The 25,964-nt window shown below is 48.0% G+C and overlaps 1 protein-coding gene across 1 annotated transcript in view; it reads left to right on the forward strand.

The window, feature by feature from the left end:
* Positions 1–25,964, forward strand: part of STAP2 (signal transducing adaptor family member 2) — a 423,449-nt gene that overhangs the window by 31,645 nt on the left and 365,840 nt on the right. The window contains exon 2 of the mRNA XM_069217057.1: positions 13,694–13,768. The gene's annotated coding sequence lies outside the window, so the exon portion shown is untranslated. The remainder of the gene's footprint in view (positions 1–13,693; positions 13,769–25,964) is intronic.

Raw genomic sequence — 25,964 nt, forward strand, 5'->3', positions numbered from 1 at the left:
CACTGCAGGGCTTCAGGTCAGCAGTCCTTCTTCTGGTTAAGGTTGCAGGAATCAGATTTCCTGGGTTCCCAGCCCCTAAATACTAAATTTAGGGGTGTGTTTAGGTCTGGGAGGGCAGTAGCCAATGGCTACTGTCCTTGAGGGTGGCTACACCCTCCTTGTGCCTCCTCCCTGAGGGGAGGGGGGCACATCCCTATTCCTATTGGGGGAATCCTCCAAAACCGAGATGGAGGATTTCTAAAGGCAGGGGTCATCTCAGCTAAGGGCACCTTAGGGGCTGTCCTGACTGGTGGGTGACTCCTTGTTTTTCTCATTATCTCCCCGGGACTTGCCGCCAAAAGTAGGGGCTGTGTCCAGGAGGCGGGCATCTCCACTAGCTGGAGTGCCCTGGGGCATTTTAACACGAAGCTTGAGCCTTTGAGGCTCACTGCTAGGTGTTACAGTTCCTGCAGGGGGGAGGTGTTAAGCATCTCCACCCAGTGCAGGCTTTGTTTCTGTCCTCAGAGAGCACAAAGGCTCTCGCCCCAGGGGGTCAGAAACTCGTCTCTCAGCAGCAAGCTGACACAGACCAGTCAGTCCTGCACTGAACAATTGGGTAAAATACAGGGGGCATCTCTAAGATGCCCTCTGTGTGCATTTGTTTAATAAATCCAACACTGGCATCAGTGTGGGTTTATTATTCTGAGAAGTTTGATACCAAACTTCCCAGTATTCAGTGTAGCCATTATGGAGCTGTGGAGTTCGTTTTTGACAAACTCCCAGACCATATACTTAATATGGCCACACTGTACTTACAATGTCTAAGAATAGACTTAGACACTGTAGGGGCATATTGCTCATGCAGCTATGCCCTCACCTGTGGTATAGTGCACCCTGCCTTAGGACTGTAGGGCCTGCTAGAGGGGTGACTTACCTATGCCACAGGCAGTATTTTGTGTGCATGGGATCCTGAGGGGGATGCCATGTCGATTTTGCCTTTTTCTCCCCACCAACACACACAATCTGCAATGGCAGTGTGCATGTGTTAGGTGAGGGGTCCCTTAGGGTGGCACAACATATGCTGCAGCCCTTAGTGACCTTCCCTGGTCACAGGGCCCTTGGTACCACTGGTACCTTTTGCAAGGGACTTAACTGTGCGCCAGGGGTGTGCCAATTGTGGGGACAATGGTACATTTTAGGTGAAAGAACACTGGTGCTGAGGCCTGGTTAGCAGGGTCCCAGCACACTTCTCAGTCAAGTCAGCATCAGTATCAGGCAAAAAGTGGGGGGTAACTGCAACAGGGAGCCATTTCCTTACAGTTCCCCTCCATCTTTAAGTGTCTAAAGTAACCGAGGAAGTTCAAAACCAGAAGCAAACTACCCCCTGTTTTCTCTACCAGCAAAATAGTTCTGAGGAATCCTGAAGGACAGATAGCCCCTTTTTAAAAATCTCTGAGGCCATAAAGGTCAGCTTGTTTAGGGAAAAATACAGCTCCTGAGAGGGAGTGGATTGGTTTGGGGTTTTGTAAGTAATTTGTACCTTGAACGGTCTCCAGGACCCACAGGTCTTTGTTAACATGTTGCCATTTGTGGAGGAATAAACAAAGTCTGCTCCCCAACACCACTTCTGAAAGAGGGATGATGCTACTCTGCAATTCCTGAGTTTTGGGTGGCTTCTTGCACTCTCCTTTGATGTCTGCAGAAATGATTCCTACCTCCTCAGGAGCGGGAGGGTAAGAAGGTGGTGCCTGTTGAGGCGTCAGACCAGCCTCCTCTTTCATGGGGCCAAACCAAAAGTTTAGTTGGAGGCCTTGGAACACACCACGGCCTGACGAGCGCCCCCTGCCTCACCCAGCCCTGCCAAATAGAGTTTGCCTGAACACTTTTTGGAGTGACATTTGTGCCTTGCCAACGTAGTAAAGGTGTTCACAAACCTAACCAGGTCTTTCACAAAAGTATCCCCAAAGAGAAGGCCTTCTGCCACAGGTCCAGCTTCAGAGGTGGCCAAATTGTTCAACTTCCGGTCTATGCGCATGAAGATTAAACATCTGCACTCATCTGAAATGGTACAACTGACAATTGGCAGATGATCCTTTGGGTCCAACCTACTAAGATGTCCAGGCCTGTGGGTTTGCCTGAGTCCTTCACCTGGTAGGCGAGTTTGAATATCTCAGATAAGGGATAGGATGTGTCTAGCAATTTGTCCTGACAACTGCCCCAAGCCCTGTCCAAACCCTTTTTAGGGTCCCTGGAAACTTCTTCATGAACATCCGAAGTCTGCAGCCTTACCGGGAAGATCCAGTCTCGGGCATTTGGCGCAAAGTCGAGCCCTGACTTTTTTCTCAAAACCCTGGCAAATGTGTACTTGTACATAATCCTCCACTTCTTGCGGGGGCACCCAGCTGTAAGAACGAGGATGAATGATGTCATTGGGCTCCAAGTCTAAGACTTTTGGGACTTTAGGGCCCAAAGAGGGGTTGTCTGAAAGGTCAGCGTGCTTCTTTTTGCTGGGCCCTGGTTCATCATCTAGGGCACTATTGCTGGAGTGTGAGGAGGCTGAATCAGTATCAGTGAGGGACTTTAAATTGGGAGGGACTTTAAGGATATAAGTTTCCCTCAACCAAGGGGTACTGTAGCAATGTTTGCTCACCAAGGAGCCAGACAACAGATCAAAGGCTTCAGAGTGGGGCAATTTAGGGGTCTTCACCTTCGCCGCCTTGGAAGGGGCAGCAGTGGGAGCCTCTGATGTAGACCTGTGATGGACCCAGCCTTGATGCTGGGCATAATTATTGAATTGCTGAATAAAAGGCCCCAGAGTCTGGGTAAGGGCCCTGTTCACTGAATGCTGCATGTTGCAACCCAATGCCTTCACCAGGTACTGCTTGATATTGTCATCTGGTTCTTCTTGATAGGCCTCCATGTCAGCTGCATAAGGATTATTTTGAGCCATGTTTTCACCACAAAATTAAACACCCTAGTATAAGAGTTCACGAGGCGAGGGGGAGTGTTGGGACCCCAGTCAGGCAATATATGAGCCCAAAATCGAGTGTGGAGGGAGCAGCCTGAAGAAACACTCTAGGCAGAGCCTTATCAGATTCATACTATCCTGATCGAGTTTTTTTAACAGGACGTCGGGGGGAGTTATGGGGGGTCAGGGAGAGCGTGGAGATTGCAGATGCGCTGCTGCCGTGTCAGTCAGTCAGCTAGCTTGATTCAGAAATGAAGCACAAGGTTTTGCCGCGCATGTGCTGAAAGCGCCCAACCCCACAACAGCCAGAGGACTGTCTGTTGCTCAGGACTGGTGCAGTCCAGTCCCTGCACCCACTCCACTGAAGGGCTGCCAGCTTCGGCGACAGCTGGGACGAAACGGAGGGTGCACCCTCCCATTATGAATCTATGCACCTGAAAAAGAGCCTGCAAAAGAAGCATTCAGCAAGAGCAAAGCACATTCAATAATGCAATAAACGTAATCTAGCAGTGGGGTACACATCGCTCTCTGATACACAAGGCCCTTTGCTAATCAATAATACTCTTGGCCTTGCTAATATATTTTATAAAAGGAGTACTTAACTGGCTGTGCAGCAGCAAAGAAAGAGGAAACAATATGATACTTAAAGGACTGGTTTTATGGGGTTTGGAGCATGTGATATGTGATGCAATTATGATGGTCATGAGAAATATAGTTTTTATTTTTCTTATTTGTTATTGGCTGCTGTGAACAAAGGCAGTAAAGACAGAGAAGCATAATCAGAGCCTCCGGTACTGTCATAGAATTGATACCAAGTCTATTTGAAATGTGAAAGCACAATTTATCTGAAAGAAAATAAACAGGCAACACATGGAAGGTGGTACGTGTAATAAAAAGCAAACTTTATCTGCCTAGCTGTAGCGTGAACCTGCAGTGTCTGACTGGCAAATTCCACCTTGCTAGGGTAGTGTTGTGCTTTTTATAGATGAAATCACACATTGAAATACATAGTCCTGGCACCTGCAAGGTCGCTTTATCAGGAGCTTCAAAGTAAACATTTCAACAGTTCTGTGTCTTGGCAGTAATTCTGGTACTTGTAGCAAGCCCAAGGCCCATTGCATTCTTTTCAGTCTGTGACCATGGGATAGAAAGTTACAAATGTTTGCCTAATGAACAGATTGGAAAACAACCTGTAAAGTGATAGATAATGGTCAGTCTCAAGAAGTTCGAATAATTCAGTCCTGCTTTCAACAAATTTTAAGAACTAGTTTTGCAATTAAATGTCTTGGCAGAACAGCCATTGCTTACAACTAATACATTTTCTCACTTTTCAAAGTTTACAGCCCCAGTCGTACTTCTCTCAGACAGGGCTGCCACTGCGTGCCCTCTGCATACTTAAGTCAAAGACTGGAAACTTATCACGAGCAATCACAACCCTTACCCAGCACCAGCATTATCTCGGTTTGCAAGGAACAGTGGAACTTAGTTTTCTTGCTGATAAGCTTTCTATTTAAACAAGCATTTTACACAAGAACAGCTTCTATAAGATATAAAATGGAAGATCATTTCAAAATGGTTGACCGGCGGTTCACATATTTTTGCTTTGACAGAAACTGCAGGTACTGTATCCATTAAGTGTTGATTTCACTACCTTGACCATGATCTGCTCCTGCAGAAAAGATATTGACCACTGTAGGTGGGTTATCAACTCTTGTTGTTCCTAAAACATGATAATCATGTTTCTGGGTAAATGAAGCATTCCAACTGGGTTTATAACTCCTGTGAAGCACTAATGGTCTGGAAACAATCAAAACGTAAGGTTTCTAAACTTGTATATTTGACCCATCCACTGTAGCTGGAGAAGTTGTCAATGTGGTGGGAAAATAGGAATTGGTAAATATGCATTGGATCACCTGATCAGCTTCTCTTGGTAGGTCTTTAACAGATGAATGCCCTTCATCTTGAAATGGGGATAAATAATCCAGCCATTGAATTCACAACGAAATTGCTGATGAATCCCCTGCATCACCAAGAGCATTATTATACAAATTGCTCCTTTGTGCAACAACTCTTGTGTCTACCGTTTCTTGTATAAAGGACTGCTGTTGTAGGAAAATAACAGGTTAGGGTGGACAAGGGTGAGAATTTTCGTGAAAATCAAGGTGAAACGCTTGCATCGTTTTCAGAGCCTTCATATCCTTCATTAAAATGTACCACTTGTGCACACACAGCCAAAGCCTGCCCTCCAAATCTTACTTGGGGAGAAAGCGGGGGGGATAATTGCTACCTGTGTAGCCAGAGGCTGGATTGAAGTCATTGATGTTGCTGTTATCGCCTCAGCCAAATTTAGAGCTTTCGCTCAAGGCTCTAGATGGGAAGAATGCGCCTCCATGAGCTTGGTCCTGTCATCAAGACAATTGCAGCAGGCCTTGCCCCACCGCCCATCAAAAGGGTTGGGATTTCAACCCCATCCTCAGTCTCCAGTGCGCCTCATCATCTGGTGGATTTCATCTTGAAAAGTAACATAGTTGGGTGGATTCCGTGGATTGCACCAACTTTGCCCTACTAAGAGAAGCTGGGACATTCTACTCAAACCTTTCCCGGACCTCTTAATCAAATGCCTCCCTTAAATGGGATGGGACATACACGGCCCCAGCTGGTCCGGGCATTAGGTCAACCGACGTGGGGCGGACTATGTCTTCTGGACTGAATTAAAACAGCTCTGACTGATGACTAAGAGGAAAGAATTTGACCTTCTGTATCATTAACCTTCTTTGTTTCACTCCAGAAGCAAGGGGTGCCAACTGGTGCGCGTAAGTTATAGTCTACCAGGAACGAGGGAACCCAGTGCTTAGATTCTTGCTCAGCCTCTTTTGCCATCTTTGTAGAACCCTCCTGATTAGAAGTGGTAGATTCACCCTTGGGTTGGTCCCCCCCCCAATGACGGGTACATGCGCTGTCGTTATCTAGTGAATGGTTTTAAAGCAGTTACCAAAGCTCTTTGGATGGACTGTTGGATAGTAGTATTGATGGCCTCCTATAGGCCATCACCTAAATGAGAACAAGAAGAAGTTTCTTCACAATTTTCCTCTTAGTCATCCGAGGGGTTGGCTCCCTGACTGTCAGTCACGCTGCGAAGTTACTCTAGGTCTAACTAGTGAGAGTGCTGGCAGACAGCAATCTGTTAGAGGCCTCTGAGGCCTCTTTGACAGCCAGCCTCCCGAAACATAGCCCTGCCTCAGACAACAAAATGTGCATGTTGGCTAGGATGAGATATCTTCACCGGCCACAGCGTGTCGCTCGTGTGCGCATTTTCTGCCTTCACTCTGAAGGTATAAAGAAGTGGTGCACAGCTTCATGTTCTTGAACTGAGGGGCGGAAAGCAAAGGCAGTGCCTACATCCCCTACTGCAGAGGTCTTCAAACTGGGGGGCGGGCCCCTCTAGGGGGTCCTCAAGTGATCCCAGGGGGGGCGCCAGGCTCTGGCCAAAAGGAACATTTTACTGATAACAGGGCTCTGTTTTAAGCAGAAGCATGTTATTGCATTGTTAAAAAGGTAACAGTACTTAACTGCAATGTTTAAATAGGCCTAGCCATATTTAAACATTGCAATCTTTATAAAATAATTGTGAAGAATTCTGAAGGGGGGCCCAAGGATTTTTATTTTTTAACTGGGGGGGCGCAGCATTAAAAAGTTTGGGGACCACTGCCCTACTGGGTGATCCATCGCTGGTGGTTACTGGTATATTCCATGCTGTGGACGCGCGCTGATGTCATGGGGTGTCGTGGGCAGTATTTGTGTGAAAAAAGCACCACAGTGCAGTTACTGAGGACAGTAACTGAGGACACAGTGCACTTTTCAACCCTCTCCACAATGCAAAAGGCATAACTGTTGTAAGCAACGCTGAAAGTGTGTTTTCCTATCGAATGAGCTATTGCAGGAACACCAAATGACTAAAAGGAACATCAGGAAATGTCATTTGTTCTTCAGAAAAGCACCTGAGTAATGCTAAATAAAAGGCCCCTCTCTTGCAAATATGAAGAAGGGTCTCCCGTATCTCCTGGGCTTTAAGTGGGCAGGGTCCATTCGAGTCTCAGACCCGGCAATAACCACAAACTGACAAGAAACGGGTCCCTATTGTGTCCTCTATCATTGTCCTGAACCTTACTGCTGAAAACCTGATTGATTTCTGAACTGTGAATGTAAAAAATGTTAGGGTCATCCATGTCGACGATTTAGGTCTAGTTTATATTTTACATATTTTATTTAATGTTGTAATCCTTAGCAGTGCTAGCTATTTCCAGGCTGTTTTTTAGGGTCGAGCATGTGAGTGCATGCGCTAGTGCAGGCGTCTCGCTGCGAGACACTCTTGTATACAGAGAAGGGCTTCGAGCCCACCCAGTGCTTACCATTTGCTGCCTTCAGGTAGCTCTTCTTTGCCAATTCCGTAATCAGCCAGTACAGTGCTTAATTTGTAAGTAAAAAAGTGCCGGTGCCCAAAGCCCTCCTCCTAAATTCGCGGCTGCAGCATTTAAATGTTTGAACACGGAATACTTAGGCGGCGTAATCCTGAAGCCATCTCGGGCCTCTTCAGTACATATAAAGCCAATCCCTGCCCCTTCAGCTCACTCTTGCAGCTTTCTACTTTTTCCCTGTGTGACGCTTTTTCGTTTTTCCCTCCCCCGTCTGTCCCATATGTGTCTTTTGCTCTCAGCATATGTTTGAGGCAGAAGAATAAGCCCCTGCCCTAAAAAATAAGTGTCGGTGCTCAGCACCGGAAACAACAAGCACAAATTAAGCACTGAGCCAGTGGATGTGAAACGTAATTTCAGATTATTTTCGTGGCGCAGGGACCAAGCACAGATTGATTAAAGTTGGTCAATGCCCGTCCTCTGCTCCTGATGTGATTGAGGTACTATTTCTCCAACCTCCCAATCCCTCTGCTGCTGCTCCCTCCATAGCGCTTGCGCTTTTTTACTTGATCAAATATGCGGTAGTGACAGTGTTTAGGGCAAACGGCAAAGGTACAATGGACTAGCGTCAACTTTTGTTGTTGTTTAACCAGCATTTTGCACGACATAACAAAGTCCCCTTTTCTAGCGTGCATCGGACTGTTTGTCTTGAGATATAGAAATTCACTATTGGGCTTCAGTGGCTTTATGTATTTGACTTCTTAGGCTGTCATATTTGTGTGATTCAGCAAGGAAAGTTTACCTTTTAGGTTTGGGATCGCTAAGACTTTTCTTGCTTCTAGGGACGGTTTTTCTGCGTTTTTCTTTGAAGGTAATTCAGCAAATGGCTCCTTTCAGCAGCATGAAATGAAGTTGGACATGCATACAATGCGCCATCCTTTTTCCATTCTTAATTTAGGTGTCAGTGTCCATTTCTGCCATTACAGCCACCCGTTTTGAACTCTTTTGCAGTAGTGAAATACAGTTTACCTTTCCACATGACACTTTAACTTCAGCAGTTGGCTGCCAGGGAAGATCGATCGACACCCTACACCAGATATTATTTTTTTCTAATATTCTATCCACATCACAATATTAATGGCATAGGTGAACCTTTCTGCTTTGCGACTATGAAGCAAAAGCGTGCCACTACTACTACTTATAGGAGGTATACGTTCCTGTTTACATTTCAGTTTGTATTACACGCTGCTAGATGATTTTCTTATTCTGAAACCACTGTAACACATTCATGTTTGACATACTCTGTTCAGTTAAAATTGTTGTATTTTCTATATTTTTACATGGTGTATTTGTACAGTTCACTCATCTCCGGTCTTTCCAGTCCTATTGACTCCAGTCAGATGTACTGTTTCACAGGATGCATCAGACCACAGCATTTGGGTAGATAAGCCTAATCAGTGTCTAACATTCGCCTCATATTCTGATGGATACAAACTGCCTGTGGATTCCTCACCGTATCAATTCACCCTTGCGCCAGCATCCAACAGAAAATCTTCTCCCCAGCTCTCTACGTCAACGAGCACGTCCACGCGACTCCGTCTGACATCAATGTGCCAATAAGAGGTCCTCGGTGGTGTGCTGACGTCAGTTCCCTTTTTTCCGTGCCTTCAACACTAAAGTTTTTTTGTTAGCTCTCGCTTCTGTTGGAGGTTTCTTATTGTTACCCTTGTAGTTACTATGTCTCCCCCGAGGAAGTCCTGTTTCAAGCCTTGCAGAGAGTGTGGCGGTCGCATGTCGGTCACTGACCCTCATGTTGATTGTCTTTGGTGTCTTTGCCAGATCATGAATCCTAAGGCCTTAAAGGAAAGGGAGGACAAACTCTTTTTGGCAAAAGCGAAGAAGGGTCGTAGGAGCCATAAAAGATCCTCTTCCCACGCGTCATGACTCTCGGCGCAGTTCGGCTCAGAGCCTATCAAGGTCTCCATCTCGCCGGTGCCGTGCGACGTGGGAGGTGAGTCCGACGGTGACTCCGCAACCCCAGAGTCCTAAGGCTTCTCCTGCACCGTCCGTCTTTGAGGTTGTGGCACCTCAGGACAGTCCTCAGTTTTCACCTGCTGCTCAAGAGTCAGATGGTCAGCAAGTACGGATGCAACAAGACCTGCGGTATTCTGCCTTCCTGGCTCCAGGAGCGGATCTGGCGGCATTCTTGAATGCCATGTTTGCTATGTTCAACACCATGGCCCCTGCTGGTGCACCGGCTGGTCCCATGGGTCCATTGGCATTTTCTTTGGGATCCCCGGCTCCGTACAAGGCGGCACCGTTTATGCCGTTCTATCCGGCTGAGGGTACCGGACCGGCGCTGATGACATCGCCTCGAGGTCCTGTGAATCCCATGACATCGCCAACTATATCTATGGCGCCGATATCATCACCCCGTCAGCCGATGGTAGAGTCACATGCATCTTCAGCCTCATTAGGATCCGTGCCGGCGCCGGACTCGGGTGATGGATTCCAGCGGAGTCAACCCTCCTCTCCGACGCCTAGTCAGGTGTTGAAGCAGGTGTCTTCGATGTCGACAAACTCCATGTCAACGCCGAGGTTGGAGGCTCGTTTGAGGTTGCGTAGGAAGGCCTTGCACCTCTTGGAAGAGGAGGAATATCAAAGGCAGTTCGAGTAAGGAGAGATTGTCGAGCCCTTGGGAGAGTATCAGGGCTTGGAGTCGGCCAGTGGGCTGGATACTTCCCCAGAATGGGACTTGTCTTTACCGGGGAATTTATGGAGGAGGCAGCTTCGTTTCACATAGTCATCAGGAAGGCAGTGGACTTTTTAGAACTTCCATTGCCTGCTGCAGAAGTTAAAACCAACATATTAACGGAAGTGCTGCATCCTTCTTCGGCTTCTGCAGACCCTTTGCTTCCTTTCAATGAGGCTCTTACGGAACCCATTTTAGAACTGTGGAGGAAGTCAGTTTCGTCTCCTACGGTGAATAGAGCTGTGGCAAGAAGATGTAGAGTAGCACCTTGCGATCCAGGGTTTTTATCTCAACATCCTACCCCGGAAAGTTTGGTGGTCCAGGCATCTTGCTCTATGAGGTCTGCTCCTGGCTCTTTCCCTGTGATTCCATCTGACAGGGAATCCAAGCAGATGGAGCAATCCGCAAAGAAGACTTTTTCTTCTTGCAGCATGGCATTTAAGACTGCAAACGCCACCTGTGTGCTGGGTAGGTATGTCCATACCCTCATAGACTCTGCAAAAGCCATGGTTCCTGATCTGCCGCAGGATATACAGAGACCTTTTGTGGAACTCCTGTCTGATGCGCAGGCTGCGGCGAAGCAGATAATTCAGTCTGGCCTGGACTCTACAGACTCGGTGGCCAGGGCAATGGGTACATCTATTGCTACTAGGAGGCACGCTTGGTTAAGGTCCTCTGGATTTTCTACAGATGTACAGACCACCTTGTTGGATTTGCCGTTTGATGGGGAGAAACTGTTTGGAGATAAAGCAGACTCTGCCCTGGAGCGCTTTAAAGACAGCCGGGCCACGGCAAAGTCTTTAGGTTTGCAAGCCTCCCTCTACCCCTTTTAGGTCCTTTCGTAGGTTCAGGGGGTTTGGACGTGGGGCAGCTTATCGAGGGAGACCCCAGTCCTCAGTCCAGCATCCTACTAGCCTCCCATATCAGTTCTTTAGAGGGTGGGGGAGGGTTAGAATGAGAGAGGCCACCCAGCAGCACCTTACATCATCCTCTTCCTCTGGAGGACAACAGCAAGGGAAGCAGCCCTAGTTTTCTCCCCTTTGTCGATCATACTTCTCCTGTAGGGGGAAGATTACGTCTTTTTCTCCACGAGTGGGAGTTAGTTACATCAGACTCATGGGTGCTAAACATTGTGAGAAAAGGATACGCTCTCCCTTTTCAGGAGTTTCCTCCTCCCTTCCCTCCCCGTCCCTTGTTTTGTTCAGAAGACCATCTCCTGTTGTTGCAACAGGAAGTTCAGACCCTGTTATCAAAAGGTGCGGTGGAGTTGGTTCCAGAGCAGGAAAGGGGTCAGGGTTGTTATTCAAGATATTTCCTGATCCCCAAGAAGGGCGGTCGTTTGAGACCAATCCTAGACCTGAGGATTTTTAATTGGTTCCTCAAATCGGAGAAATTCAAGATGCTGACTCTAGCGCAGGTACTTCTGGCGTTGAACAAAGACGATTGGATGGTATCTGTCGACTTGCAGGATGCGTACTTTCATATCCCTATACTCAAGTCGCACAGGAAGTACCTCCAATTTGTGGTCAGATCGCAACACTACCAGTTTGCGGTCCTCCCGTTTGTTCTTACTTTGGCACCTTGAGTCTTCACAAAGGTGATGGCAGTGGTGGCAGCAAGTCTCAGAAGGGAGGGGATACCGGTATTCCCTTACCTGAATGATTGTTTGATCAAAGTCAAGTCTCCAGAGCTTGTGTTGCATCACTTGCGGATGACAACTCAGTTGTTGTTCAGGCTGGGTTTTTCAATCAACGTACCTAAATCTCACCTGGAGCCCTCTCAACACCTCCTGTTCATAGGGGCAGTACTGGACACAACACTAAATCGGGCCTATCCTCCGCCTCAGCGGCGCCAGGATATTCAGGCGTTGATTCCAATGTTTCAAAATGGAGCAGTTGTTCCAGTCCGCAAGGTCTTACTCCTGCTCGGTTTGTTTGCTTCTTGCATTCTGTTGGTCACTCATGCACGTTGGCACATGAGGGCTCTCCAATGGTGCCTCTGCAGGCAGTGGTTTCAACACAAAGGGGATCTCCAGGATTCGATAACGATCTCCAGAGACGCTGCAGCGGATCTACGATGGTGGGCTGTGGACAGCAACCTTTCGCAAGGAAGGCCGTTTTCACTGCCGCTGCCGGTGGCCACGGTCATGACGGATGCTTCCACTCTGGGGTGGGGAGCTCATCTGGGGGACCTGGAGATCAAAGGTCGTTGGTCTCCAGTGGAGCAGACTTTTCATATCAATCTGTTGGAATTGCGGGCGATAGGCTTGGCTCTCAGGGCCTTCCTCCTGTCCCTTCGCGGTCAGTCAGTTCAGGTCCTGACGGACAACACTACCGCAATGTGGTTTAAAAACAAGCAGGGAGGAGTAGGGTCGTATCTTCTCTGCAGAGAAGCTCTGCGACTCTGGTCCTGGCTTCAGGACCAACGGATTTGCTTGATAAAAAATCATCTGGCCGGGGTGCTCAACGTGCGTGTGGACTCTCTCAGTCGGCTCCTTTCGGGCCGATCATGAGTGGCGTCTCCATCCGGATCTGGTCCTGCACATTTTTCGGACGTTGGGTACGCCGGTGATAGATCTGTTTGCCACTAGGAAGAACGCGCACTGCCCATCATTCTGCAACCTCCAGTATCTGGTGCCAGGAGCGTTGGGGGACGCCTTTCAGATCTCTTGGTGCAACCAATTGCTTTACGCGTTTCCCCCATACCCTTGATTCCTCGGGTGCTGAGGAAGATTCGCCAAGATCGGGCTCAGGTTATTTTAATATCCCAGATTGGCCAAGAAGGGTGTGGTACACGGACCTTCTCCAACTCTCGCTGTGCCCTCCGCTTCGTCTCCCTCTCAGTGCAGACCTCCTCTCGCAGTCGTAGGGACAGGTTCTACGCCCCCACCTCCAGAGCCTGCACCTTCATGCCTGGAGATTGGACGGGGCAACCTGAGTTCCTTTTCTCTCTCACCAGATGTAGTGGATGTTATTTTATCGGCCAGGCGACACTCCACTAAGATCATTTATGCCGGTAGGTGGGCAAAATTCGTGGCTTGGTGTGGAGAAAAGCAAATTGACCCTTTGAAGGCCCACCTTTCTGATATTTTATTGTTTGCTTTGGACTTAGCAAAGAAGGGTTGTGCGGTGGCTACGGTTAAAGGTTATTTAGCTGCTTTGTCAGCCTTTCTTTGCCTCCCGTATCAGCCCTCATTGTTTAAATCACTATTGTAGTTAGGTTTCTTAAGGGTTTACTTAATAAGTTTCCTCCCACTCGTTTTAATGTGCCTCAGTGGGACCTGAATCATGTTTTAACTTTTTTAATCGGGGTCTCCATTTGAGCCCATGCACTCTTGCCCGTTAGTGCTTAAGACAGTTTTTCTTGTTGCCATAACCTCTGCTAGGCGGGTTACTGAGCTCCAAGCTCTTTCTGTAAAACCCCCCTATAGCGGTGGGTGTACCGACAAGGACATATAATACAACTCGGGTTTAGGTGTGTGGAAGATTCACGTTTATTGGTAATACAGAGTTATTTTCTGTCAGTCCATAAGTCTCTATCTCCCAGTGAATATAACTCTTTCTTTCTCTTCCTTCTTGTCAGGTTCTCTTTGGTCCAGCCGAAGGTCTCGTGGCGGAGTGGCGTCGTCAGGGGAACCGGGAAAAGAAAGAAGGCAAGGTAAGTCTTTACTTCGGGGTTGTTTTGGGGTCGTTTTAGTAAAGTGGGAGGGTCTTGAGGGGGTGCGGTGAGGTGATAGGAAACAGAGTTGTGGGGGGGGGTAGAATAACCAATTAATATAGTCTTCTATGCGGGCTAGACCTCTCAAGCAAACACTTAAATCTCGCAACGCCCGTGTAGGAAGGTAAGTGCTGGTGTTAGTGATGGGGGACGTACGTAAAGGATAGGATTCACCCCTTTTCACCAGAACAACCAACAACAAACACCCCCCAAAAAAAAAATATATATATATAAATGTCAGGTAATTCCTTTAGCAACCTGTATAGGGAACCCCGCTAGCTTTCCTTCTTTTCCTCGTCCTGTACTTTGTTTAATTCCCTTCCCTTTCCTCCCTCTTTTCACTTTTACCTCCCTCCTCCCTCCCCACCAGGGCTTTAATCCCACTCTCAAAGCAGGACCGTACCTGCTTGAGCCATGCCCCTCCAGGGATGTGGCGGAATCCTCCCGTCTCTGGGCCTCCTTGCCCTTCGTCTGAGGTTCCTTTTTTCTTTAGGTCTTCTGGTCTCTTCTGATCCGGCTGTCGTCCTGTTCCTTCTGCGTTCCTCTCCTTTTCCTCCATGGGCTGCCGCAGAAGTCCGTCCTTTATTGCTAAGGGAATCTGGATATCCGGATTCCCAATGCATTCCCCTTTCGGGTCAACTCCGGCGGTGCCCCAAGGGTATTCTGCTGCCTGGGGGCCACCATTGATGGTAGCCGGTGTTCTGGCGCCCGGCTACACACCCTTTACCTTGTTTTTCCCAGATAAAGTGGTGTTAAAACCAGGATGGCTTTCCTGCCAAAAGTTGTCACTCCTTTTCATATAGGGCAGACTACTACCCTTCCTTCTTTCTACCCTCCTCCTCACCCCTCGAAGGAGGAAGAAAGACTCCACCGTTTGGACCCTAAAAGGGCGCTTAGTTTCTACATTAAAAGGACGAAGGACTTCCGCCTGGAATATCAGCTGTTCGTGGGGTACGTTGGACAGAGGAAGGGCAGAGCAGTCCATAAAAGAACTATCTCCAGGTGGGGTTATCCTTTGTATCAAGATCTGCTACTCATTGGCAAAAAAGTTCCCCCTGAAGGTATCAGAGCCCACTCCACCAGGGCTAAGTCTGCTTCTTTGTCCCTGGCAAGGGGGGTTCCAGTGGTTGATATTTGCAAGGGGGCAACTTGGGCGTCCCTCCATACCTTTGCAAAGCATTACTGCTTGGACTCTGGGTTTCGGAGGGACGGCCATTTTGCACGATCTGTCTTACAGGATTTCTTGGTGTAATCAGACAGGCACCCACCTCCGAGTTCTGTACTGCTTTGGGACTCTATTCATAAGGTGGAGAATCCACTTAGTTTGTATCCATCAAAAGAACAAGTTACTTACCTTCGATAACGTGAGACAATCTACATTTCAGATCACTAGGCACGTTGTCATTATGAGCTGTTTTGCACAAGCATGCCAACAGCTAGGAACATCTAATGAATATATTGCAAGGAATATCAATTAAATTAAGTACCAATTTACTTACTTTGAAGAACAGGTGTTCCAAGATGACCTACAATAATGTGGGCTGTGCAAAATATGAAACTGCAACTATTAGATTTCCACATTAATGTCATAAACCACTTGCAATGTTAGCAGTTGAGATGCCAGGTAAAATTGTGAGCAAGATATGACAGTATTTAACTGTGCACATGTGTAATTATTTTAAGAAATTATGGACAATTGCAATTACATAAAGACATCCATATCTTAATGCCACATGCTTCTAATCTCATCAAAAGTTGGTTCAGCACGTATCATAGTGGGGACAGTCAGAAACGTATGACACTCTTTTGTGTCTATTTAGCAAGACATTGACGCACTTACTGGAGCCACTATATTGTATAATGAAGAACAAGATTTTCTTTGAGATGTTAAACGCCACATGTTCTACCTGCAGACAATTGCGACCTATTTATCTGCGACAGTGAGTCACTATACACAAAAAAATTGAAAGGGAGGAAAGTAAGGTTGGCTGGATATAATTCTTGCTTCTCCTAGCCTTCGCTACAAGGTGTGGCCAGAAGATTGCTTTGCGTAATAAGGCATCTGTAGCAGTGGGAGTTGCTTGCCCTCAAAACAGACAATATGATGGTTAAATAGCATTTCCAGGTCATACTTTTTGCTTTCAGCCAAATGGACAATTGCTTGAGAAGGTTAACTGTGGTGATTTTAACAAGGGGATAGTGTGGGTGATGGCTGTGGCAAAGAAGCCTGAGTAGTTTTTAGGTTGCAGCCTACCAGGCAGCACAGCTGTCTGGTTTGCTAAGGACATCTTGGAGACATTTAGAAAGTGGACTTAGGAATGCATTCTGCCTGTTGCCTGCCATTGGCTTTGTAACTCACATGTTCTTGTTTTCCATTTGCTGGATTTATTTATTTACAGTAGCCTTCCAAGTGCTCCCTTTCTCTAAACTGGCTGGTAAATCTTATTCTTATCTCGTCATATTTGTTATGCATTCATAGACTGCGGTCAAATGTCAGGCACTGTGATATATGTGACAAACCTGCTAGATACTGGGGGTAGGAACACGTTTTATTCTAGCACACGATAACATTTAAATTAACTGTCTAAGTATTTCAGAATATATCAGAATTAGGAGTACAAAGGAAGCACATTTTTGTTATTTCTGAAGTGTGTTGGTAACAAATAATTTAATATCATCAAACACATCATTACACTAGGTGGTGCATTTTCCACACATTTTCGTCTGTGCACAGTATTGTTTTATTAGTAAAACTGTAGGTCTGCGCAAATATAATGCCCATTTCAATTGAAAATGTGTTTTCTGTAATGGCAGTATGCTACCACATCTTGAATACTCCACCCTGTGTCATTCCACTCTGAACTACTCCACATCATTGCACTCTACTTTGCACCACCCCACTTTACACCACTCCATGCCACTGCACTCTGCACCACTCCATGCCTTTATGCTACTCTACACCACTCTACAATACTGCACTCTGCGCCATTCGACTTTATGCCACTGCACTCCATGCCACTCCGCTTAACTCTACGCCACTGCCCTCTGCAACACTCAGCTCTACGCCTTTGCACCACTCTTTGCCACTGTACTCTGCACCACTGCACTCTGTGCCACTCTGCTCTGTGGCACTCTATTCTGCGCCACTCTATTCTGCACCACTCCCCTCTGTACCATTGCACTCTACTACGCACCATTCTCATTTACACCACTGCATTCTATGACTCTGCAATGTACGCTGCTGAATTCAATGCCAGTGCACTCTATGCCAGTATACTCTGCAACATTTTATGTCAGTGCACTCCACACCAGTCCACTTTACTCTATGCCACTCCAGTGTATGCCATTATGCACGACTCCGCATTATGACACTCCAACACACAACACTCTACTCACTCTTTGCCATGCCACTCTACGACACTCCGCGCTACTCTCCTTTATGCCACTAACTTTTAACTGTGCTGAACATTCGCCATGCTGGTGAACAACATGGCTAAAACGCATTGGCAAAGCCAATAGCTCTTTCTTAGACGAGACCTATTGGCTTTGCCAATGCTTGTTTTCTGTGTAGCATATTACTCAATTAGTGCCAGATCCTAAACAGCTAACACTCATGCAAAAAAGATCATAGAGGCACCACAATACCAGTTTGGTGACACTGTGGGAATAACAGAAATGTAGTTTACATGTTTGAGCCACGTCCTCCCTTAATTACATAGGTCTCGCCTTTTTTATAGACACCCCTCCTTTTTCATCCCACTTAAAGCCCTGCATATCTCACAGATATTCATCGGCTTTGGGCTGAGTGGGTCCCCACTGAATTGTTGAGGGGACCTGTGACAGCTAGAGCCACATCCCCACCCCCGCCTCCCTACTGTCAGGGGCTGTAGGACCGGGTTGCCTTACACTCCTGCTAGTGTGACCTCAACCGGCACACCTGAGGAGCCAGAGCGATGCGCTTCCTTGGTGTTTTCAGTTTGTTTCAGGGCCAGCCTCACCCACTAGGGGGCGCTGGACAACGCACAGGTTTGTTCTTGCGTGTCAGTTAATATTTGTCTTTGAGATGAACTGATAAACGCCCTCGTTGTAGCTGAGTCTGCTCTAGATTCAGAGACGTCACTCGAGGAAGTGCGGGCTTCAGCGGGGACAGTAGGGGAAAAAATCCCGCCCGAGTTCAAGAACGTCGCTGTAGCTGAAAGCTATTGTTTGTAGCCATCGATTGTTCAGACCTGTTTACAAGTCCGTGGAGAGCGCGTGTAACTGGAAACTAGAGAAAATCCCGTTCGGCATCCGTACAAAGAACTTTCCAAGTATAACGCTGGCGGGCAACTCGTCCGTGTACGCTTTGTATCAATCTACTGTATGAGGGAACTCCCCCCATTAAAAAAAACATCAGCTTTACCCACCTTTGCCAGGTCTGCTCGCCACTTTCTCTAGTTAAATCTTGTTCATCCAGAGAGATTACAAATCCCCTGTACACTTTGTTTCAGCAGTGCAGGTCCTCCCCGTGGTTCTGGTTATCAACTTGTCACTCTAACCAGCCTCCTTTTTAAAATCTTTTTTGAGGTTCCTCTAACACTTCAAAGTCCCTCATTGCTAGTGGGGTAGCAAGTAATTCGTGGCCCATCAAGCAAGCAAACATAGCGCTGCTACCCCTAGTCCCTTAGGGTGTGTGCAATTGGCATTTATCACAATATCATGCATGCGACATAAATGCTAGGACAACATTTGTGGGAATAATATGTCGCAAGTTTATTATTTTCACAGGTTGGGTTAGCTTACGGGCGATCCCGGTGTCGGAGGCGAGTTTCTTCAACATTGGCCGACACCCATCCTGAGAAAGCTAGAGCTGTTCCGTCTGGTGTTCTCTGCACCAACGTGCTTAGCATCTTACAGCTCGTTCCTTTCTTGTGGTATTACCACTTTATCAATTTTGTCATGCTCCTGACAAGTCAGAGCGAGACCCCGGCCAGTCTCCACAGTTGCTCAGGATTCCAACTGTCCCTTGCGGGATTAAGGAGCACCGAAGCGTCATCCCAGGCCCCGCCGTAAAGGCTCCAAGTAGCCTGAGGAATAGTTTTTGGTTCCAGAAATCACCATCTGGAGGCCTCTTAATCAATTTTAAAGCTTTAGGATCGCCCTGTAACTCCGCTTTGCGACGATTCTTGAATTTCCTGTAAAGAAAATCATGTTTTAAACATATATGTCACTTATGTGACCATCTCTTCCTCTATAAATGCATCAAGGCTCCTGTTTGCCATGACGTAGGGGTGGGTGGGAGGTTGCTCACCTTTCGCCCAAAGAGGCCCAGCCCTGCGAGGTCCCCCTTAAAAGGACCTCCTGGCCTCACTCCTCCCTCCTCACACCTTGGGGGCCATAAACAAGAGGTGGACCACCCTCCTTAAGTACGGAGGCCCCTCCTGGCCATTTGCTTCCTTAACAGGGGAGCGACGCTAGAGAGCTGTCCCCCCTATTGTCGCCCTACGTGCGACGTGGCCAGCTACATAGCGCTGATACCCCTAGTCCCTTAGGGTGTGTGCAATTGGCGTTTATCACAATATCATGCATGCAACATAAATGCTAAGACAACATTTGTGGGTATAATATGTCGCAAGTTTATTATTTTCACAGGTTGGGTTAGCTTACGGGCAATCCCGGTGTCGGAGACGAGTTTATTAAACATTGGCCGACACCCATCCTGAGAAAGCTAGAGCTGTTCCGTCTGGTGTTCTCTGCACCAACGTGCTTAGCATCTTACAGCTCGTTCCTTTCTTGTGGTATTACCACTTTATCAATTTTGTCATGCTCCTGACAAGTCAGAGTGAGACCCCGGCCAGTCTCCACAGTTGCTCAGGATTCCAACTATCCCTTGCTGGATTAAGGGGCGCTGTCGCGTCATCCCAGGCCCCACCGTAAAGGCTCCAAGTAGCCTGAGGAATCGTTTTTGGCTCCAGGAATCACCATCTGGAGGCCTCTTAATCAATTTTAAAGCTTTAGGATCACCCTGTAACTCGGCCAAGCCTCGGGGATGGCATCTCGCTATAACCGAGGCCCCCCCCACCTGTGTTCCTCCCTTACTTGCTAATTACATGCTGCTATCTCGAGAGCTTCTCTAGTATTATTAGAATATACGTGCCCGCATCAGACCGGTGTACCCCGTCTGCTGAAAACAAATCCCTGCTGATTCTCAATAATTGTAGCGGCGGTTGAATCTCTGTCTGGACATTTACATTGTGGCCGGGGACCTGGCACCTTGCTACACCTCCCCTGGGATCATCTCAGACCAAGTCATTTCCCCATCTTTCATTCTGGTGGCAATTCTGGCTATACCATGCATCAAGGCCTGCCGCAGTGGACCTCTCACATCAGTAGTTAAGTTGTGTTCCCAGGTGTATTACAAGCATGTCAGGCTTCAACCCTCTCTTCCCCACCAGCTGGCCAACTCTAGTCTCCACATGGCCCAGCTCATACGTGGGGTTCCCGTCCAGGCAAGTTTGATGTTACTGAAACCGGGTTCCAGCCACCCTCGTTGGCCCGGCGTTCTGCTCTGGCCACCAAGGAGTGGCCCCATCACCATACTGTCGCAGCCCTATATGGACGAGAAGGAAAGCATTAACACACAATTTTCTTGACTTCTGTTACAGCACATGTTATGGCTCCACCATGCCACAATACATTCACTATGTTTAGCGCCATGGCCATGCCCTTATCCCACCTCGTATGTGTCTGCCATTTCCACCCTTGGTACCCTGCTTTTGCTATTGCCCCCCTCAAGACACTCTTATCTTGGAACTGTGTTAAGGCTGGCCGTCTAGTTGAAGCAATAGGTATCCTGGTTGTGAGGGACGGCATGCCATGTACCTCCTGATTAGTTCTGTCGGGCAACAATAGTGGGGGGGTCCCCTATTCCTCTCAAACAAACCCCTGCCTTTTCCTTTCTGTTCAGTTTTGAGCGCTGTAATTTCCGCTCTGCTGTGTCCTGCCCTCTTTTGAGATCACCCCCATCTTAGTGCCCTAACGGAAGTGCTGCCCTTCGCCTTTGCCCTTAACTATAAGGTGCAGAACACTCCATGGAAAGCCGGGGGAAATTTAACCGAACAACAGCTCCTTGTCCTGTGTGTTACAGCTGGCCGGGAGTGCCCCCCCCACCTAGGTTTGGGGTCCATTTGTGGTTCGCATTCCACTCTTGTAGTATATGGTTTGCGTTGCCCCTATGCCTATGTGCTCCTATTGCAATCTACTGTAACTTTACGCTGCTTGCATCACTTTTCTTGCTATTACCTGCATAAATTTGGTTTGTGTACATATATCTTGTGTATATATCTTATCCTCATACTGAGGGTACTCACTGAGATACTTTTGGCATATTGTCATAAAATAAAGTACCTTCATTTTGAGTCCTTCTGTGTATTGTGTTTTCTTATGATCTTGTGCATATGACACCAGTGGTATCGTAGGAGCTTTACATGTCTCCTAGTTCAGCCTAAGCTGCTTTGCCATAGCTACCCTCTATCCGCCTAAGCTGCTAGAAACACCTCTTCTACACTAATAAGGGATAACTGGACCTGGCACAAGGTGTAAGTACCTCTGCTACCCGCTACAGGCCAGGCAAGCCTCCTACATTGGCTCCTACGCTCGTCATGAACGGTCTCCTGTCCGCATCATTCCATTCTTTATAACCAGCAAACGCCCACCAGCTCCCTCAACAACCCTACCAATACTGGGCGATTCCCTGACTGACAATAGATGGCCTGCACTACGGTCACGTTGTCCGCCAGAATGCAATCCTCTTGCTAGCTAACCATTGTGGCCACCGATGGAGAGAGTAGGACAATTGGGAACATATCCTGTAAGGTACTGCTCTTTGCGGGTCCCTGGCTAAACCATGCATTGGGCCATTTCACCGCACCACTGGCGGTCAAGTGTGACCCCAAAGCCTTCTCTGCCTGAGGCTGAAGCTGCTGACTGGTGCACCAAGGAGTGCGCCACAATAAGGTACCATTGCATTCCTTCCGAACTGACAGCCACAAGTGCCGGTATTTCTTTCTCTTCGCTGCTGCCCTTGCTAGCCACCTGGCAAATATTCTGCCCGCTGGAATAATCCTAGCTGCGGAGTTGGGCCCGCCTAGGAGGCGCTGATTTGCGGCTAGCATCGCTTTATCCTTGCTACGCACCTGCGGATGTCGGCCTGCCGTGCCGTGATCTTGTCCTCCGGCAATCGGCACCTCCCTTCTGTTCAATCACTCTCCATGCCCAGGTCCTTGAGTCCTTCCAGGGGCCAATGGCACCCCCAGTGATTGACTGGGTGTTGAAATGCACTGAGGGTTGCCCTACACTCGCCGGAACCGGCCCTGCCAAGAAGCATACAAAGGTTTCGACTAAGGAACATGACACCCCCAACCCGTGGGCATGCACTTCCTGTAAAGTCTTGACTTGCCCACTGCATACCTAGGAGGTGAAAGCTACCTAAAAACCTTCACTGAAACCTCCGCACCATAGCTCGCGTACCGTTGTAGTGCACTGTGCTAAGGACTTACCAATAAATCAAATATGCCAATCATGGATGACCAATTACCTACCCATTTTGTACACCCCTTTGTAGGGGACACCCGGTGTTCAATCTTTAAATGCTTTGTAAAATCTTTGCCGCTAATGGCTCTCCACCTAGCATGGACCCTGTCCAATGGTATGTGCAGTAAAACTGTTTTTTGCTCCACAGACCCTGCCTGCTGCTATGAGAGAGTCATGTGATACTGCAGTACCACGTACCATGTCAGATGAAATCTCTGCAAAAGCAGAGATTGCTGCTCCATTGCAACCAAAGAGGCCCAGCTCTGCGAGGTCCCCCCTTAAAAGGACCTCCTGGTCTCACTCCTCCCTCCTCACACCTTGGGGGCCATAAACAAGAGGTGGATCAAACGGCCAGGAGTTCGGAGGCCCCTCCTGGCCGTTTGCTTCCTTAACAGGGGAGCGACGCTAGAGAGCTGTGCGACGTGGCCAGCTACAAATAGCCCCTTGCCAACTGGATGGGTAGAACAAGCCTTTGCAATGTAATGGGTCTCGCGGTTGCTCAATTTAGAGCTATTAGCATTGTAAACTCCTAACTGGACTTTCCTTGCCACATAAATTAAAAATTTAAAGTAAAACAATTTCACATAACTAACCAGACTTTTCTTGTCATATAAACTGAAAAGTAAAAGTTTCACATAAGTGAGCTGATGGCCGCCAACAACCCAAAACAGACACACAAAGGGAAATAAAAGTTCACTCGCAGTCAAACCTATTGGCAAAAGTGCAATTATCCATGTAACCTGCAAAAGTGTAATTATTTATGCAACTGGCAAAAGTGCAATTACCTATGTAACAGGATCGATGTCATGCAAAGTGCTAGACTACTGCCAAGCGAGACCGCGCTGCGAAATAAAGAGAAAAAGTAGCCCAGAAACCAGACAGAAAACATTGAGCCTCGTATGTTTTCAATAGTTGGTCGATCCGCTTGAGGAGGGCTAAACACCGGAAAAGGCATGACAAATGCATGCCTTTCACTAATGAAAGCAATCAGATTTTAAAAGGAATCCCACAAACCAATTAAAGTGACTGACGTGACATGGGCGTGGTTAGAAGCCCAAAGAGAGATTACAGCAGGGGACGTGCGCTTTGCGGTCGCTCCTAAAAAACAGCTATAACTGGAGTGTAAGGAAATGCCTCCTTGGCATGGTTACCCCCTAACTTTTTGCCTTTGCTGATGCTACGTTTTGATTGAAAGTGTGCTGGGACCCTGCTAACCAGGCCCCAACACTAGTGTTCTTTCCCTAAACTGTACCTTTGTCTCCACAATTGGCACAACCCTGGCACTCAGGTAAGTACCTTTTAACTGGTACCCCTGGTATTAAGAGCCCTGATGCCAGGGACGGTCTCTAAGGGCTGCAGCATGTCTTATGCCACCCTGGGGACCCCTCACTCAGCCCATGCACACTGCCTCACAGTTTGAGTGTGCTGGTGGGGAGAAAAAGACTAAGTCGACATGGCACTCCCCTCAGAGTACCATGCCAACCTCACACTGCCTATGGCATAGATAAGTCACCCCTCTAGCAGGCCTTACAGCCCTAAGGCAGGGTGCAATATACCCCACGTGAGGGCATATGTGCATAAGCACTATGCCCCTACAGTGTCTAAGCAAACCTTAGACATTGTAAGTGCAGGGTAGCCATAAGAGTATATGGTCTGGGAGTTTGTCAAGCACAAACTCCACAGTTCCATAATGGCTACACCGAAAACTGGGAAGTTTGGTATCAAACTTCTCAGCACAATAAATGCACACTGATGCCAGTGTGAAATTTATTGTAACATATACCCACAGGGCATCTTGGAGATGACCCCTGTAGGAAGTTGGCCCTGTATGTACTATTTCAAAGTAAGAAATAGCATGCACAGAGTCCAAGAGGTTCCCCTTAGAGGTAGGATAGTGGCAAAAAGAGATAATTCTAATGCTCTATTTTGTGGTAGTGTGGACGAGCAGTAGGCTTATCAGAGGGTAGTGTTAAGCATTTGTTGTACATACACACAGGCAATAAATGAGGAACACACACTCAGACAATTCCAGGCCAATAGGTTTTTGTATAGAAAAATATATTTTCTTAGTTTATTTTAAGAACCACAGGTTCAAGATTTACAATCAATACTTCAAATGAAAGGTACTCCACTTAGGTATCATAGGAACTTTGAATCAGCAAAATAGCATGTACAGTTTTGGCAAAAATGGCAATAAGCTATTTTAAAACTAGACACAGTGCAATTTTCAACAGTTCCTGGGGGGAGGTAGGTTTTGGTTAGTTTTGCAGGTAAGTAAACCACCTACAGGGTTCAAAGTTGGGTCCAAGGTAGCCCACCGTTGGGGGTTCAGAGCAACCCCGAAGTTACCACACCAGAGGCTCAGGGCCGGTCAGGTGCAGAGGTCAAAGTGGTGCCCAAAACACATAGGCTTCAATGGAGAAGGGGGTGCCCCGGTTCCAGTCTGCCAGCAGGTAAGTACCTGTGACTTCGGAGGGCAGACCAGGGGGGTTTTGTAGGGCACCGGGGGGGGGGGACACAAGTCCGCCTAAAAAGTACACCCTCAGCGGCACGGGGGCGGCCGGGTGCAGCGTGCAAACAGGTGTCGGGTTTGCAATAGGTTTCAAAGGGAGACCCAGGGGTCTCTTCAGCAAAGCATGCAGGCAAGGGGGGGCTCCTCTTGGTAGCCACCACCTGGGCAAGGGAGAGGGCCACCTGGGGGTCGCTTCTGCACTGGAGGTCGGATCCTTCAGGTCCTGGGGGCTGCAGGTGCAATGTCTTTACCAGGCGTCGGGTTCTTGGAAGCAGGCAGTCGCGGTCAGGGGGAGCCTCGGGATTCCCTCTGCCGGTGTCGCTGTGGGGGCTCAGGGGGGACAACTCTGGCTACTCACGGGCTTGCAGTCGCCGGGGAGTCCTCCCTGTAGTGTTGTTTCTCCGCAGGTCGAGCCGGGGGCGTCGGGTGCAGAGTGGAAAGTCTCACGCTTCCGGCGGGAAACGTGGAGTCCTTTTAAGGTTGTTTCTTTGTTGCAAGTTTTGGCTTCTTTGGAACAGGGCCGCTGTCCTCTGGAGTTCTTGGTCCTTTTAGATGCAGGGTAGTCCTCTGAGGCTTCAGAGGTCGCTGGACCCTGGGGAACGTGTCGCTGTTGCCGTTTTTCTCCGAAGTGGGGAGACAGGCCGGTAGGGCTGGGGCCAAAGCAGTTGGTGTCTCTGTCTTCTCTGCAGGGCTTCAGGTCAGCAGTCCTTCTTCGTCTTAGGTTGCAGGAATCTAGTTTCCTAGGTTCTGGGGTGCCCCTAAATACTGAATTTAGGGGTGTGTTTAGGTCTGGGAGGGCAGTAGCCAATGGCTGGTGTCCTTGAGGGTGGCTACACCCTCTTTGTGCCTCCTCCCTGAGGGGAGGGGAGCACATCCCTATTCCTATTGGGGGAATCCTCCAAAATCAAGATGGAGGATTTCTAAAGGCAGGGGTCACCTCAGCTCAGGACACCTTAGGGGCTGTCCTGACTGGTGGGTGACTCCTCCTTGTTTTTCTCATGATCTCTCCTGGACTTGTCGCCAAAAGTGGGGGCTGTGTCCAGGGGGCGGTCA

The sequence above is a fragment of the Pleurodeles waltl genome, chromosome 12 (genome assembly GCF_031143425.1).
Source record: "Pleurodeles waltl isolate 20211129_DDA chromosome 12, aPleWal1.hap1.20221129, whole genome shotgun sequence".
Lineage (NCBI taxonomy): Eukaryota > Metazoa > Chordata > Amphibia > Caudata > Salamandridae > Pleurodeles > Pleurodeles waltl.